Source organism: Tupaia chinensis, unplaced genomic scaffold (assembly GCF_000334495.1).
Source record: "Tupaia chinensis unplaced genomic scaffold, TupChi_1.0 Scaffold000627_1, whole genome shotgun sequence".
Lineage (NCBI taxonomy): Eukaryota > Metazoa > Chordata > Mammalia > Scandentia > Tupaiidae > Tupaia > Tupaia belangeri.
This window is the reverse complement of record NW_006160147.1, coordinates 8,215,526-8,233,100: the sequence shown is the minus strand read 5'-3', so window position 1 is coordinate 8,233,100 and position 17,575 is coordinate 8,215,526. Positions and strand designations below refer to the sequence as shown.

Genomic DNA, 17,575 nt, shown 5'->3' with positions numbered 1-17,575 from the left:
AAAGAAAGAAAGAAAGAAAGAAAGGAAGGAAGGAGTTTTGAATATTGAATGACCTGTATACTTGTTCCTTGAGGGACATCCAAGTGGTTGCTCAAGAGTTGACTAAAGCAAGCCTTTTGATCCATCTAGCTACATTGTCAAAGGAATATGCAAGTTTATTGCAGGTTTTATAGAGAGGACACATGAGGGAATCTTCAAGGAGAATATTCATAGAAATGCATATTACCAAAAAAAACACCTGCCTTTTTTTTTTGAAAGTACCCCCTTCAGGGAGGAATGACTATGCAACGATCCCTTTTCCTCCATTCTCCTCTTGGGATTTTATGCATGCATGCATATGTGACCAGTATGTTTTTCAAACTGCTGGGTCCAGGACTTGAACCAGATAGTAGGCCCTTGTGGGATCCAGCTGCCCTAACCACCATGTCATTGGCTGGTCCATCTGCATGGATTAGAAAAGAAATTTTGCACTAAAAAAAACTTGTATTTTAATTCGATTTTTTTATGAACATTTTGAAGTCCCTTCCAATCAAGTCATGATGACTTTTTAAAATTAATTTATTTATTTAATTCCATTTGTTATGATTATTTTTCAATTTGACCAGAGAGAGAAAGGGAAAGCGAGAAAGCAAGCTGCCAGGTCCAGAACTTGAACCGCAGTCGGCCATGTGGGAATCTAGGGCCTTTCACCACCATGCCATCTGCCAGCCTCCAATCATGATGACTTTTGAGAAATAAATACATCAAGAACAGAATTTGGGCACAATAACTCATGGTCCAAACATCTCTTTTACTAGCACATCATCTCTCCCTCACCCCCCGCCACCCTCCGAATAAATATAGCAAGAAATACAAAGTTTGGGTAGCTGGGAATCGTGGCTGGGGAGAATGAAAGCACAGCTTTCTCCAGTGTTTCCCATTTATGTGGTAAGTCACGCGGTGGCGCCATCTAAAACAAGACACTCTCTTCACATATTTAGGCCCTAAGTTTTACCTTGTTTCATTGCAATTGAACCAAGGTCTGATATTTCCCACAGATGGCCACTGTCCGGGCTCAAGTGCAACATATCAAGGCATTGTTCTGCAGACCAGTCCTACTCGGAGTCAGGACTTCTCTATAAAGTCATGACCATCAGTTCTCACAGTAATGCACTTCAGATGGCCCACCCAAGTTCTGACATGTCCTACACATATTACATTGCTATTAGGTCATTGGAAAAGTCATGACATATTTTTTATCTTTTTTCTATGCAAAAATGCATCATGACTTCTTAGATGACCCAATATATCCTGGAACCTGGTCTTATCTAGCATCTGAAATTTGAATGTAATGGCACTTGATTTAAGTCTCAATAATGGACTACAGCATGAGTATAGTAATTATTACAGTGTGTTATAATTATGTATTCTTTTGTTACATTGTGAATAAGCTGAGGTTCAGGATTCAGTCATGTAGGAAGAGCATCAGCTGGCCTATTGCAGACTCTCAATAAACTAGAAATGCAGCTTATCCCTAGAGGGAAGAAGATGCTATCTAAAATAACTATTCAATTCTGGTGTTACATATTTGGGGTCTTACATTTATATATATTATGTGTGGGGTTGCAAAGAAATTTACTTATAACCTAAGTAAATTACTGAAATGTGAAGGGTCTTTGAAGATCATCTAGACCTGGGGTGGCCTGTGGGTCAAATCCAGTCTGCTGCCTGTTTTTGTAAATAAAGTTTTATTGGAACACAACCACAGGTTGTCTAAGGTTAGTTTTGCACTACAAATGCAGGAGATAAGTTGAGACACAGACTATGTGACCTAGGAAGCCTAGATATGTACCATCTGGGCCTTGACTAAAAGAGTTTGCTGACCCTTGATTAGAGTATCACTCTCAACTGACATACAAGAAACTTGAGGCCAGGGGGAGGAAATAACTGGCCCGTACTCATTCACAAATGGCTGAAGCTATTCACTAGGTCTCTACTGTCCCAATTCTCTTTGTGAAACATCCCTCTCTTTCTTCCCTTGAATAATAAAAGCTTGCTTTGAGGATTTGAGCTAGGAAATTGCCCCCTGTGTCCCTGTTCTTCGCTAAGAATGCTTTTTTTTTTCTTTTTTTTTTTTCTTTTTGGAGAGGTTTTCGCTATAGGGGCGGTGTGTGCGCTCGCCAGACAGACAGAGAGAGACATAGAGACAGAAAGCGAGAAATCACCCCCCAGGGGGGATGGTCACGCTGCAATCCCTTCTCCTCCATTCTCCTCTCAGGATCTTGGGCACGCACGCACACGCGCCCGGCATGAGTTTTAAGCCACTGGGTCCGGGACATGAACCGCGGTTGACTACGTGGGAGTCCAACAACATAGCCATTACGCTAACTGCTGGTTCCCGCTAAGAATATGTTTGTGAGCTTTCTTTCAAGGCTGATGGGTGTGACGCTGTTTTCCAAGTCATACCCACTTTACAGAGTGACCAAAAAAAACGTGCCATTACATCCAAATTTCAGATGCTAGACAAGACCAGGTGTAAGGATGTAGCCTGAATCCCAGCTGTGCTCACCTTGGATTGTGACATTCCTTGGCCATGTTTGGAGAAGCGTGACATGGGTTGCCCAAGAGGCCTTTCTCATGAGCCTCCCAGGAAATAACTTATCTGATAGAGCAAAGGGCAGATTGCACAACGCTAGGCCCATGTGAGGAGCACAGACACTCAGATGGCACCAAGCGCTCCTGCCTGAGTCCTCTAAAGAAAAGGCTGTGATAAAGAAAGGACTGAGAGTGTTGTTCCACAGAACCCTGCAGGAACATGCAGAGTATCAGACAGCACTGAGGGTAGGTGACTCGGGCTGGTGCCTTTGGTGCCAGTGAGTAGTGGTGTCTGTGGTTGTTTCCAGGTGGTTTCACAGGCATATGTGACCTCAGCACAGCAACCCAGGCAGGACAAAATAAATGGTGCATGCCAGGGAGAACCCAGAGGGCTGCTGTCGGCACCCACGTGGAATGCTCCTTAGGGTGCACTAGAACCAGACGGAAAGAAAATGAGGAGCCTGGAGGGTTCACAGTAGTGAATGGGGTGGAACCAAAGGAATTTTATATATATTCCTCAACTGGTATAGCAGGTGGCAGTGACAAGTGTTAATCCTCTCGCTTGCATCTGCCAGTCTTGGAGTGTCATAGAGGCAAAGCTGGGCTCTTCCCAAGGCATATCCTCTGAGCTGGACAAGTAAAGCCTCCGAAACTCCATTGCCGAGTTTATTAATCCTGGTTCAATAGAGCAGGGATATCCTCTAAGCAATTCCCTCCTGTCAGATGCCACTTGCCTATAAATACAGCCCAGGCAGTTGATGGTATTGGCATAGCCAACCTAAATTTGAGTGGGATCCAGAGAAATGGCTCTGGCTTGTGAGAGAAAAAGAAAAAAAAAAAAAGAAAGCTTGTTTAAAACCACAAATCTCATCTCTACTAGGAAACATGGGCTTACACATCTCAGACCTAAAGCAGGCCAGACAGAGAAAAGTAGATCTATTCGCTCCATGTAGGTGGTTATCACCACTGAACTAAAGAATATGGAGGAAGATGTCAAAGTGACAAAATATGGGTAAGGCTGCTGGATCTCACGTGGATGATTACACAGTTCAAGCTATGCTCCTGGCGGCTTGAAAAATATGCTGAGCACATGTGTGTGCCCAAAATCTCACAGGAAGGGAGAAACGGAGAAGAAATTGTGGCATGGCCAACTCCCACGAGGGATGCTCTCTCACTTTCTTTCTCTCTCTCTCTCCCCAGGGAGTACACATACTCGCTGGTAAATTTTGGAAACAAAACACAAAGCAAAAGAGTAAGTGGTCTGCAGTTTGAATTAGATCACTTCTGAAAGTCATTTTCTGGGCTTTCATATAATTATTTATAGGCAAGTGGTATCTTCCCAAGAACAAATCTGTATGTTAAGAAAAAGTATCCAAAACTTGAAAATAAGACAAAAATCTTACATGTGTCAGTCAGTGCCATCCCATAGTATTGTCACATGCCCTGATGTTTTGGGGGAGGTAACTTAGCAAGGCTTCCTAGTTACTACTACTTAGAACCCAGACTGTGTAAAGTTAGATGTTGACTTGAGAAGGTTGCAAAGTTGCAAATGACTTGTATTCAATAGAAATGCAAATGAGTTCTGTCAAATAGAAAACAGAACCCCGAAGGGTCTGATCTTATTGCCGTGTAGGACGTTAACCAGTTTTGTCTAACTTTGCAAACCTACTTCCACATCCTTACTTTTAATGATCATAGAAACAGTCTCTTGTTTCCTTTGATTTAGCTTTGCCACCCTGGTTGACAGCTGGTTCCCTCACTAATGAGTTAGATAAATCTTTGACTATGTATCTGAATGAGAATCATGTTTTCAACATTGTATAGAAACCCTGTCCTCTAAAATTTACTGTGGGCTCCCCTGTTTATAATTATCCACCTTATTCTCTATGCATCATAATGAATTGGACTCATCTGGCTTTCATTTCTCAGTTGGCAGATTAGACAGGGTCTCTTTGTTTTAAAAAGATGAAAGTTCCTTTCATGTCTACGTTAAGCCAATTCACTTCACTGAGTTGCTGGGTGACCTCTGGGGCCCAGCATTGCACTGGATACTCCATGAATTAGTGGAGAAAGGTCATAGCCCCTATCCTCCTATCTTACAGGTTGAGTGTGAAGCTGCATAGTATGCATTTTTTATAACAGTCATTTGCTTTGAGGCATTGCTATGGGACATGCAGACGAGTTAGCTACCTGGAGCTCTGAGGTTAATCTGATTGCATTCTAGGGTCTAGGAAAAAAAAAAGATAGCAAGAAAGATGACTGTCGTTGTAACAAGTTTCAGCCTCTCTTGGCTCCCACCCAAATGATCAGCCTGGGAGATTGATTTCCCCTCCAGCCAGCATCTTGTTCAGCATTTCTGCTCATCATGCTTCTGGCACCGCTTCCTCAGAGGACTGTCCATCATTCCTAAACCATCTCCGGCCCTCTTGATAAATCAGCCGACAGATGCTGGGGTTGCAGAATGGAAATTCAGAAAATACATCTGATGCCCAGACTCAGTCTCTCTTTCTTGTTACCTTGGTTTCTCATGTCACAGAGAATCATCAGGCGGCCTGGCAGCAAACTCTGTGTGTGTGTGTGTGTGTGTGTGTGTGTACGTGTGTGTGCGTGCATGTGTTTTGAGAGTGGGGCAGGAAGCACTTGCAGTAAAAGAGAAGACAATTCCTGGGATGAGTTTGAAAGGAGAAAACTTGTCTTTTTTTTCTAACTTCCCTGAATTCTTACAGGCCCATCTCGGCGTTATTTTGGAGAATGATACTGACTTCACCGTCTCTTCACAGGCAGAAACAGAGGCCAGTGTGCCCAGCGTTAATACAGAGGCAGGGGAGAGAGCAGCTTTGGGGCCCACGTGTTCTTTGTATAAGAGGCCTAGAACTGGAGGTGGGCCAGGGAGGGGTGGAGACAAATCTGGTCATCGTTCTGTTAAACTGCTTGATACATGAAACCCAGCTGGGGGTCGTCCAGTCCTTCAGATCAGGTAAGATTTGTTTGAACAGTCTGGACTATGAGACAGTCAGGGCCCAAGTCCCCATCTCTGAGAACTGTTAGGGGATCTATCCGATCTCATTAGCTCTGGCTCCAGCTTTCTGCCCCAAATTCTTGTTCTCTGTCTATGTGTGGCTGGTCTTACATTTTTCCCTTGGCTATAACCCAAACATGAAAGCACTTGGCCTCCTTCCTCGCTTTCCACAAAATAACTATTCACGCATGGAGATAAAGGAGATTCATATGCAGCCACAGAAACTGTTTTAAATTGACTAGTACAATAGTATTATTCTTACTATTCTTTTTAAAAATCCTTTTGGAGCCAGCCCTGCAGCATAGTGGTTAAAGGAGTCAGATCCCACAAGGCTGACCATGACTTGAATCCTGGTCCAGGTGGGTTGAAAAACATGCTGGGTAGAAAGAAGAAAAAGGAAAGGAAAAGGAAAAGGAAAAGGAAAAGGAAAAGGAAAGGAAAGGAAAGGAAAGGGAAAATGAAAGGAAGGAAGGAAGGAAGGAAGAAAGAGAGAGAAAGAAAAACATTCTGAGCACATGTGTGTGCATGCCCCAAACCCCAAGAGGATGGAGAAATGGAGGAGAAGGAATTATGGCATGACCTTGTCTCATTGGGAGGTGCTTTCTACCTCTCTTTTTCTCCCTGTCTTCCCATTTCTCTTACTAGTGCGTATACCCTCTGGCAATTTAAAAAAAAAATCTTTTGGTAATCCAGCCTTATTGCTCTGCCATCCCCCAAATTCTCTTGTTCTTTTATGCAAAAGCAATGTGGTTTAATGTGGTTTAATAGTTGGGAACATGAAGGCCAGCTGCTAGAGTTCATAAGCTAGTCTGGCCCTCACTAGTATACCTTAGACCAGTCACCTCATTTCCCTGGCTTCACTCCCCTCACATGTAACATGGGGATAATAGTCCATCAGCCTCAGAAGGTAGTTATGAACATAAAAGAGAATATCTGTGCCAATAAGTACACTAAAAGATGTTCAATATCATTAGAAATTTAAACCAAAACCATGATGGGATACACGCTCACCTACATGAATATAGTTAGAAGCAAGAATTCAGATAATAACAAGTGTTAGCAAGGATGCAGAGAAATCAGAATCCTCATACACTGGCGAGAATGTACAAATGGTTAAACATATTTACCGTAAGACTCAGCAGTTCTACTCCCAGGTATATACTCAAGTGAAATGAAAACATATATTCAGACAGACACTTGTGTCTGAATGCTTATAGCAGCATTATTTACCATGCAATAGCCAAAAGGTAGAAACCACCTCATATCTATCAACTGATGAATGGATAAACAAAATGTGTTAGAGTCACATAGTGGAATATTATTTCAAAGTACTGATATACACTAAAAAAGAAAAGAACTTAGAACATATCATGCTATGTGACAAAAGCCAGTCTATCATTCTATTCATATGAAAGGTCCGGAATGGGGAAATACAGAAAGCAAATTAGTGATTAGTGACTCGGGAGTTGGTGAGGAAAAGGGAGGTGGGTGGGTAACAGCTAAAGGATATGGGGTTGCTTTTTAAGGGGAAGGGAGAAGACAGGTATCTACAAGCTGAGGAAAGAAGCCTCAGAAGGAAACAACCAATCTAATACCTTGATCTCAGACCATTAGCCTCCAGAATTGAGAATAAATTGTGGTTGTTGAAGCCACCAGGTCTGTGGCCCTTCATTACAGCAGCCTTAGTAAACTAATACACTACCCATTCTGGAAAGTCAACAGCCCACCTTTCCTCCAAGTCAAATTTAGAAGGCTGTGAAGAAGGCTACTTGAGTCCCACTTGGGTTTCCATTTCCTACTTATTCTGGCCTCTGTTCATTTTCCAAGCTTCTGTGAACATTTTTTTAAAGAGATTTTTGCTATAGGGCACATGTGCTCACTGGAGAGACAGAGACAGAGAGACAGAAAGCAAGAAATTATGCCCCCCCTCCCTTCCCCCAGGGATGATGGCCATGTTGTAAGCCCTTCACCATTCTCCTGGGATTTTAGGCATGCATGCACACATGCCCGGTGTGAGTTTTAAGCCCGGTGTGATCTGGACTCAAACCACGGGAACAATTTCATTGCTTTGGTGCCAGACTTGGGCATGGGAGTCTGCAAGGCCCTTCCCAGTCTAGAAGAAGTGCTCAAAACTCTTCCTTTGGCTGCTTCTGTCTCCTCTCCTCCAACCCTAGCCTCAATATGCTCTACCTCCAGGACAAGCAATGAAGTTTTCTTGGCCTGGAAATTGCCTTTCAACTCTCCTCACAAAGCTCTCCAAGGCAAGGAACACAAAGGATTGGTTAACTTCTTGGTGGAAATTTGCAGCAACCTCTAAAGCAACTGAAAACAACGTAAATGAGTACCTTGAGCAGTCACCCTGCTTTGATCTGAGAGTATGAGGGAGCTACCATACTCCCCACACTGTAAGCCAGATTCCTGTGGAGGTACAGCTAGATTCTGTCACAGAAGGAACAGGGACTCGGCTGGCATTTCCTATGAGTTCAGGATCCTGTAGGGCATAAAAGCAACCGACAATGATGGCTGTGGGGTGAGATTCCGGAATCTTTGTGCTCAAGAGCGTCAAGTTGCTTCTCCTGATCACAGGAGTTAGCTCGGCCAGATATAGCTCTCGCCCCAGGTTTCGTTACAGACAGAACAAAGTTGGAGACTGCCCACCCACAGTGGCTGGCAAGGCTCCGGGACAGGTGTGACACAGCCATTCTCCTCTCCTCCTGTCAACACTCCTCACCCAGCTGCGGCTGGAGGTGGGAAGAGAAACAAATCAAAAGCTCTAGTTCCAGGGAGCAGGGCCATCACTTCCTGGGAAATGGTTAGGATCCCAGGGAGAAGCTGTGCTCAGACTGTGTCTCATTTAAAAGGATGAATCTGCTATTGTGTTGCTGGAGTGAGGGGCCGAGCAGGTGGCTGAGGGCTCATGTCCATGAGGGCCAGGTGACCTCCCTCAGCCTCTGCAAGTCCTTGAAGGGCAAATGCCTTCACTCAAGGGGCTCCCAGAAATCCAGCTACCTGCAGGAAACCACCCTGGGCTTTTGAGAAAACAAGAGAACCACTATTCCTCCTGATAGAGAACTTAGGGTTTCCCCTGTCACCAGCCTTCATGCCTGCCCTTGAGACAGACTTACATCCAATGTGGATGTTTCATTTTATTTGTGTGGAAGCGTGTCTTTTTGTCTAACTCTAGCAGTATCACAAGGTGCACACTGAGGACTTGCCACGTGCCAACAGGCAGTTGTTCAGGGTGACAATGTCACTTTTCCTCTTCAGTATCATCGAGTTTTCCTTGAGGGTGAACAGTGTATGCAGAACGCAGCAAGTGAGAAAACAGCGAATGTCCTCGGCCTCGCAGGTAGACAACCAGTGGGAAGTCTAGAGGAGGGCATGATTAAATCTGACAGTGAACTGTGACCACCTGAGGTCATCCGTTGAAGGGGGGAATTGAAAGATGGGGAATACCAAAAAAAAAAAAAAAAAAAAAAAGGGAACCAGCAGTTAGCGTAATGGCTATGTCGCTGGACTCCCATGTAGTCGACTGCGGTTCACGACCCGGACCCGGTGGCTTAAAACTCAACGTCAGGCGCGTGTGCGTGCGTGCCCAAGAGCCCGAGGGGAGAATGGAGTAGAAGGGATTGCGGCGTGACCATCCCCCCTGGGGGGTGATTTCTCACTTTCTGTCTCTATGTCTCTGTCTGTCTGGCGAGTGCACGCGCCCTATAGTGAAAATCTCTCCAAAAAAAAAAAAAGAAAGATGGGGAAGAGTGCAGCGGGATAGAGTGGCTATCGGGCATTCCAGGCAAAGGAAATGGAGGGCCAAAGACCTCTATTCTCTGATCTTGCTGTATTTTCTTCCAGCATTTATCACCATGTAAAAAATATATTTGGGAGGCCAGTAGATGGAGTAATGATTAAGGCACTTGATTTCCATGTAGCCAACTGCAGTTCAAGTCTTGGACCTAGCGGCTTGAAAATCAGACCAGACACCTTTGTGTGCATGCCTAAAATCCCAAGAAGAGAGTGGAGAAGGGATTGCGGTGTGGTTATCTCCCCTGGGGGGTGATTTCTTACTTCCTCTCTCTCTCTGTTTCTGTCACTCCAGCAGGCACACACAAAAATATCTCTAAACTAAAAAGAATGAAAAAGAAAGAAAAATAGTAGCAAATACTTTAAACCTAGGCTTGCTGGCTTCAGTGCACATGGTTTTAGCCACTACTATTCTGCTTCTCTATACACGTGTTTCAAGAAAAGGCATCTTCATTGTCATTTGGACTGACATTAAGAATTTAATTTCTCTGGAGACCAGCAGTTAGCGTAATGGCTGTCGCTGGACTCCCATGTAGCAGACCACGGTTTGAGTCCCAGACCCGGTGGCTTAAACTCACGCCAGGCGTATGTGCATGCATGCCCAAGATCCCGAGAGAATGGAGGAGAAGGGATTATGGTGTGGCCATCCTCCCTGGGGGAGGGGTGATTTCTCACTTTCTATCTCTCTGTCTCTGTCTTTCTGGCAAGTGCATGTGCCCTATAGCAAAAAACTCTTAAAAAAAAAAAGAATTTAATTTCTCTGGGTGGAGTGCAATGGATCAAGGATACACAAAGCAGCAAAGGAGTTAAAAACGTGCCTTAAATAATCCTGAAATTGGTGAGACATTAAGCTTTTGGAAGCATAATTTTAGAATGTCATACAACACTGAAGGATGACATACAAAATAACTCAATATTTATTAGCAACAACCCTCCCCAAGAAAATATTATGATCACCCTTATTCCTTCTAAGTTCAACAACTCTGGAGATTGCTCTTTTAAAAAGAGTAACAAGGCCAGTCCTATGGCCTAGTGGATAAAGGAAGCTACAATAGACCCTACACAGTCAACTGCTGTTCGAGTCCCGTTCCTGTGGCTTCAAAAACATGACAGGCACATGTGCATGAGTGCCCCAAATCCTTATGGGATGGAGAAGGGATTGGAGCCAAAGCACCATCGGACGCCAAAGTACCTCCCCATTGGGAGATGATTTCTCTCTCTCTCTTGTCCATGTGCCTTCTGGCAAAATGTTTTTAAAAGGCAAACAAGGGCAATAATAATAGTAATAATAGCTACTGTTTATCGATTGCTTTTTGGTTTTGTTTTAGGGAAGTAACAATCTGGTGACCAACAACATAGGATCATACTATTCATGTTCAAATCCTGAAGGTGCTGCTGACTAAGCACATTACTTCACACCGTGTCAGATTTCTTCTCTATAGAATGACAAGAAATCATGCCTACTTCAAATGGGTGTGAGGACTGATTCAATATGTCTAAAGAGCTTGAAAGAATTTCTGGTTCTTAATAAGTACTCCAAAATGTGACCTTGTTTTATAATGGAACAGGCACTGTGCTAAGTATATTACTAAAAAAAAACACCTTTTAATGAAAAGCTATAGTTACTTGCACTTTTAGCTATTATTATTATTATTACCACTCATGCAGGAAAGAATCTGGGAGAAAACATACATAACAAGACATTAATTACAGTCATTACCAAGTAAGTGTAGTTTTGACTTTTTTCACTGTTGTTTACTTTTTTAATTTTTCAGTTTATTTCTTCTATGAGAGACAGACAAAGAGAAGTCAGCAAAATCCAGTCTCAGCCAACCTGGATCTTGGGCACACACGCATGCCCAGTGTGCACAGGGACATCCCTGGACAAAAATCCAGGGTCTTTTCACATGGTCCAGCTGTGTCACCTTAGTGCTACCACCTGATCCCCTTTTCACTGTCTTTGCTGATGGACCATGAGCTGCTTTTGAATACAAAGACTGAAAGCAAAGTGTAAGTGTTAAGAAGAAAGAGTTGGAGGAACAAAGGATGATTGGCCTGGACAAGAAATCTCCTTGGATGTCTTCAGATAGCCAAGGGTGAGGGTTAATCAGTGGGAAGAGATGGGAACCAGCAGTTAGCGTAATGGCTATGTCGCTGGATTCCCACGTAGTCGACCGCAGTTCGCGTCTCGGACCCAGTGGCTTAAAACTCACGCCGGGCGCATGTGTGTGCATGCCCAAGATCCTGAGAGGAGAATGGAGGAGAAGGGATTGCGGCGTGACCATCCCCCATGGGGGGTGATTTCTTGCTTTCTGTCTCTAATGCCTCTCTCTGTCTGGCGAGCGCACGCGCCCTACAGTGAAAATCTCTCAAAAAAAAAAAAAGTGGGAAGAAAAAGTTGTGTAGCATGTAGCTTCAGAAACAGAATCAGGAATGGTGGGTGAAGTCTCACAGCATCTCTTCGCAATCAAGCTGGTCGGAAGCTATAGGGAGCTCCCCATCCTTGACAGTACTCAAGCAGAGGCTGGCAGCCACCTCTCAGGGATGACCTGCAGGGAATGCATTGTCCAAGGAGCAGATTGCATCACATGACCTCTAAGTTTCTACCAAATTGGGGATTCTAATCCACTCCCTAATTTTGCTTTAAAACACCAGAAGAAAAACAGGTGGTTGCCAGCTTTCAGAACTGACATGTTTTCTTGCCAATTATTTTTCTGCTGCTATCACTGTTTGCATGAATTCTGTAAGTATCTGCCCTCCTTCATCCTTATGGACCCAGCATGGATTAGAGATGTTGGAAGTGATAGCAGAGACTCCTAATGCTCATCCCTCACTACCACTAGAAGGCTAAGAACCAGCTCCAAAGCACAGTCCCAATGTTGGTGGCTACAGAGAACAGAAAAAAGACAAGCAGTGTCTTTGACATCAGGAGTCTGTGATGCCATTCTGTCTTTGATATCGATTAGGAGTTGTGCACAGTGGAGGCCGCTCCTCAGCAGCTTAAGCAAAGAGGGCTTTATGGGTTCACATGAAAGTGTGCAAAGCTGGCATGGCAGCTCCAGGTGTGCTGGGAGAACCAGGCTCCTTCTGTCCTGCTGTCAGCCTCCATGCCAAGCTTCCACTCTCAAAAGCTTCAGCTGCCGCTTCTGCCATTCCATGTCAGGCAAGAAAAGGTGAAGAACAAGAGTTAAGAGGCCAGCCAGTGGTGTGGTGGTTAATGTGGCTAGATCCCACATGGCTGACTGCATGGTTCAAGTCTCAGACCTGGTGGCTTGAAAAACATGCAGACATATGTGTACGCATGCCTAGAGGAGAATGGAGAAGGGACTGGGGCATGGCCATCCCTCCCCCCGGGAAGTGATTTCTCACTTTCCCTCTTCCTCTCTCCCTCTCCATGCACCCTGTAGCAAACTGGAAAGAAAAAATCCTCTTGTCATTAATGAGCTACCCTAGAACCTTCTCCAATATAAGTGCATAGGTCTCACTGGTCACATCTTCTTGCAAGGGATTAGGGATGCTGGAAAACTAGCGTTTTACTGGGCAATGTGCCACCCTGTTAAAATCCAGGGTTCCTGTGCTAGGGAAGCAAGTGGACATAGGCACAGGATCTCAGCCTCCCCCAGCCTCTCTGGCCTTCTGTAAGGGTAGTGGGATTTTTCCCTACTTAATAAAGATGAGGAAACTGTGAAGCAGTCCCAAGTGCTGCTCAGAGCCACAGTCAGTGGCGATGTTGATCCCGAAGCCCAGGTCAGCGCTAACTTAGAAAAACAAGGACAGAAACCCAGGAGCCTCTGTGGACACACACCAGCTGTGAGCCATCCCTCCTGTGGGAGGCAAACTGTCAGATGAGAGAGCAGCAAGGGTCAGTGAGGACGAGGCTGCAGGACACGGGAGGAGATGCTTTGGTGATGGTGCTTCATGTCAGCCCCGGCACTGGCAAATGGGAGACAGCTTTGGCTGTGGCTCAGCTGGGAGAACAGATGGGCAGGAATTCAGCAGCTTCCAAAGTCAGCCAAGCGGAGACTGCCTCCCTTCCTGTGCCAGCCAAGGCCACCGCTCTGCTCTACCTGGTTCCAGCCAGCTGCTGAGACCCAGGGCTGAAGACCATGGTGCTCGGCTGGGAGTGCCTGGGTGTGTGCCATCCTCTCCTGATTCTGAGGGGCCATCAGGACACCCATGCAGAGGTGTCTCTCCTGGCAGTGAGGCAACACTAGGATTGAGTTGCCCATCGGAGCAGGCTCAGATTTCTCTGCACGGGGCAAATAACCCAGAGGCAACTGGAACGACTAGGCCCAGAGGACAGAAGAGGGAGTTCTCTCTGTTTCATCTGCCAAGGATTACATCAATTTTGGATCATCCTAGTATCTATCCTCATCCCATTCACTGGCTGTCATTAAAGACTGACAAATTTATTTAGAATTCTATGTAGCTGGGCTTCCAGAGACACATGGTTGCACTGTTTTGATCTTGTGGGGGAAGGATCACAGTGTGACAAGTCCCTGTCATCAGGGGTCCCTGCCTCCTCTTATGAAGAAAAACAATGAAGTTAAAAAAGAGAAAGTAAAGAGAAGTCTGGAGTTGAAATGTGGTGGTAAAGATCACTACAATACTCCTTTCAGAGAGAAACTGAGAAAGCACTGGAAGGAGAGGCAGGAGGGCAGGCTAGCCACAGAGGCCCCGTCCTCCTGGGAGGATACACTGAAATGAGCAGTCTCTGCATTTCCATGGCAGTACTCTTGCTTCTGCCCCACACAGCCACCTGCAGGTGGTACAACAAAGTCTCCAAGTACGAGGAACTTCCAACTCCTGTTTCTGCACCCCAGGCCTTCTGCAATCTCGAGACCCCAGACTCATCAACTCTATACTCTGGAGGCCTGAAGATCTCAAAAGGCCTGGAGAGGGCTGGGAAGACAGGTCTGGCAGGCTCTGGCACCACCTACCCTTCCTCTCTTCCCCCAGCAGCAGGCTCTCCGGCCCCACGAGAGTGTGATCAGGGCTGAGAACTTTCCTGAACCCCCTTGGACCTCTGGGGTGTGAGGAATCTGCAGGGACACGCTCCCACCCTGCCGGGGCCATCTGCACTCAATTACAAGCCCGTTGGAGGCCAGCAAGCGGGATGTTTGGCTGCCGCTGGTTCTCTGTGATTAGCCTGTTCTTGTGTTTTGAATATTGCACATGGTGCAGCCAGCTGTGAGCATTCATGATTCAAAGCTGCCCGCCGCCCCCCCTCCCCCCCCCGACCTCGAAAAGAAAAGTGCTAAGCCAGTTGTTATTACCAAGGGGAAAGAGAACGTTGAAGTTTTATTTCCAGGATAAGTTTCCTGCCCTACCTTTTAATTAATTCCCAGGACTAGAAGCTCTCCTGTTTTCTAGTCACTACATAGGCAGGTGCCCAAATAAGCCTTAAGAAATACCAAGATGCATGTAATTCCAGTTCATGTGCTGCTATCCATAATCTAGTAGCTCCACTCTTTTATTGTGTGTGTGTTGTATGTATGAGAGAGAGGGTAAGAGAGAGCCTGGATGTTAAAGCATGCTTTTAACAAAACCATCCAGAGATTCAACTCTTTGCAGTCCACTGGGGAGCCAGGGCCAACTGCTGCAGCTTACCTTCCTTCCAGGTGCTGAAAGACTCAAAGCAGTATCTTGTTTGCACTTGAAATTCTGTGTTCTCTGCAGGCAAGAAGCAGTTGTCTGGGTTTGGCTCCAAGCCAGCAAGAATATCACTGAGGATGCTTAATAAAATGCGTATTCCTGGGGCTACATCCAGGACTTGAAATCCAGGCTCCTGAACAGAGAGCCAGAGAAGTTGGCGCTTGGGAATCTTGTAAGCAGTGATGACGAAAGCCATAACACAAGCTACAATGTACAGGGAAAAGAATATGGAAACAGAAGAACATCCATAGTGCCTTTGCCTCAATATTTCTGACGCAGGCAAATGAAGTCCCTTCTTCTCTCATCATATGAGCTGTATGGGAAGAGCAGCATGAACAGATATACCAACTACCACAGGGCACGTCTATGGCCGTGTGCAGTATTCTGCAGCGTGAGTTCTGTTGGTGTACATCTATCCTGTAAATTTTCTGAAATTTAGGAACCCATCTACATATGCGTTTATGAGGGGACTTCAGAAAGTTCATGGAGGGGGGGCCAGTTACTGGCATGGTGGTTAAGACACCTGCATCCCACATGGCTGACTCCACAGTTCGAGTCCTAGGCCTGGCAGCTTGAAAAACATGCCAGATGCATGTGCATAAATGCCCAAAATCCCAAGAGGAGAATAGAGGAGAAGGAACTGTGGCATGGCCATCTCCCCTGGAGGGGGGAGGAGGGGTGATTTCTCATTTTCTCTCTGTTTCTCTCCAGTGAATACACTGCCCTATAGCAAATTTAAAAAAAAAAAGGGGGGGGGGGGAATAAAATTAGATGAAATCCATGCATAGTTTTCTCATAATATGCACTTTCCATGAACATTCTGAAGACATCCTCCTTCCTCCCTCTTGTACCTATCATGCTAAGGAAAAAGAAAGAAAGAAAAATGCCTATTTTAAATATTTAGCAGGAGAACTACCCCAAAATGATTTCCACTTTCTTTTGTTTTTGGTAAGCAATTTTAAGTGTGTCCAGGTGTAGTAAAGTCTATCCTAATGATGGGTTTTTATACTCAGGGTTATAGGAGACACTGTCTGAGAACGGAGTTACAAACACATAAAGGGAGAAATTTCAAAAAAACCTTGTGGTATGAGACTGGAATTAGAGGGCCTGGTGTGAATTCATGGTTTCCAAAATACAGACACAGAGGAAGTACACTGGATGTTAACGTATGCATGTATGTGGGTGTATACATGTATGTACATGCAAGTAATTCTGAAGCTCTGAGCACTGAAGTGGCCTGGGACAAGCAGCACCATAACAGGAAGCATGTCTAGCGCTCAATTCTTAGCTTTTTAAAGCATTTTCCACTAGAGACACCTGGAATGTCTTACTGTCAGAAAATAGAGCAATGCCCAAGTAGAGGGGGACATGTCCAAAGGACACAGGAGCCAGCTGAAACACGCATCCACCGGACATGTCTGAGATGACTTAACACATGAAGTGAAAGGGAATCTTCATGGTGGAAAAGTGGCAAATAGCACCTTTAAAAAGTGATCAACATCAGCGTCATTAGTGATGGGACGTATTGAAACCAGGGGAGCAGGACACAGCCTCGCTTCTATGGTGTTCCTGCCAAAGATCCAAAACCTGAATGGAAATCATAAGGAAAAGCATCCTACAAAAAAACTGGTCTGTAATCTTCAAGTGTCAAGTTCAAGAAAGCCAAGGAGCCCTAGCTGTGGGGGTGCAGGTGGTAAGGCAGCTTGCATGATGCTGAAGCCAGACAGAAGTCCTGGGTTTGTTCCTGGGTCAAAATGAACACGAAAGGCCTACAAGTACACCCATGATCCCGGTGGGCTACAAGGATGCGGCGAGGATCCTGGTGTGAAAAGACTGGGGTGGAGGTCCCTGGGTCCCGCCCACCTCCCTCTTCTCTCATAAGTAAATTTAAAGAAAAAAACAAAGGCTGGGGTGCTGTTTCAAAATTAAGGACACTAATAACAGGCATAATAGTAGCTAAAGGCAGTATGTCTGAAGTGCATCCTTTTGCTATAAAGGACACTATTCAAAACATGAACGGGTCTAAGAATTAGATGGTAATAAAGTATTAATGGCAATTTTCTTCCATTTTGATGGCTTTTAGTGGTTGGTTATATAGAACAATATCCTTGTTTACAGGAAATATACACTGAAGTAATTGGGAGTAATAGGGTCAGTAACTTATTTTCAAATGGTTCGGGTTTTGTACTTAGGATTTTTCTGTTTGAAAATGTTTTAAAATAAAAATGTCTTAAGAAGTACAATTATTTTATTTTTATCTGTTATAACTTAAAAAAATTGGCTATATTAATGATAAAGACATTGATATTGAAGATGGATAGTTCGACACGGAGTTTCGTTGTTTTTATAAAGAGATTTTTGCTATAGAGAGCATGCACTTGCCAGAGAGACAGAGATACAGAAGGCGAGAAATCACCACAACGGGGGGATGGCCACGTTGTAATCCCTTCTCCTCTCAGGATTTTGGGCATGCACGCACACGTGCCCAGAATGAGTTTTAAGCTGCCAGTTTTTTTTTTTTTTTTT

At 44.8% G+C, this 17,575-nt stretch overlaps 1 non-coding gene across 1 annotated transcript; it reads right to left on the bottom strand.

Annotated features, from left to right (window-relative positions):
• Positions 1–14,221: 14,221 nt before the first annotated feature.
• On the bottom strand, positions 14,222–14,280 carry MIR9770 (microRNA mir-9770). The gene has a single exon (NR_129503.1). It is a non-coding gene; the product is annotated as a microRNA mir-9770 (primary transcript).
• Between the last annotated feature and the right edge of the window lie 3,295 nt (positions 14,281–17,575).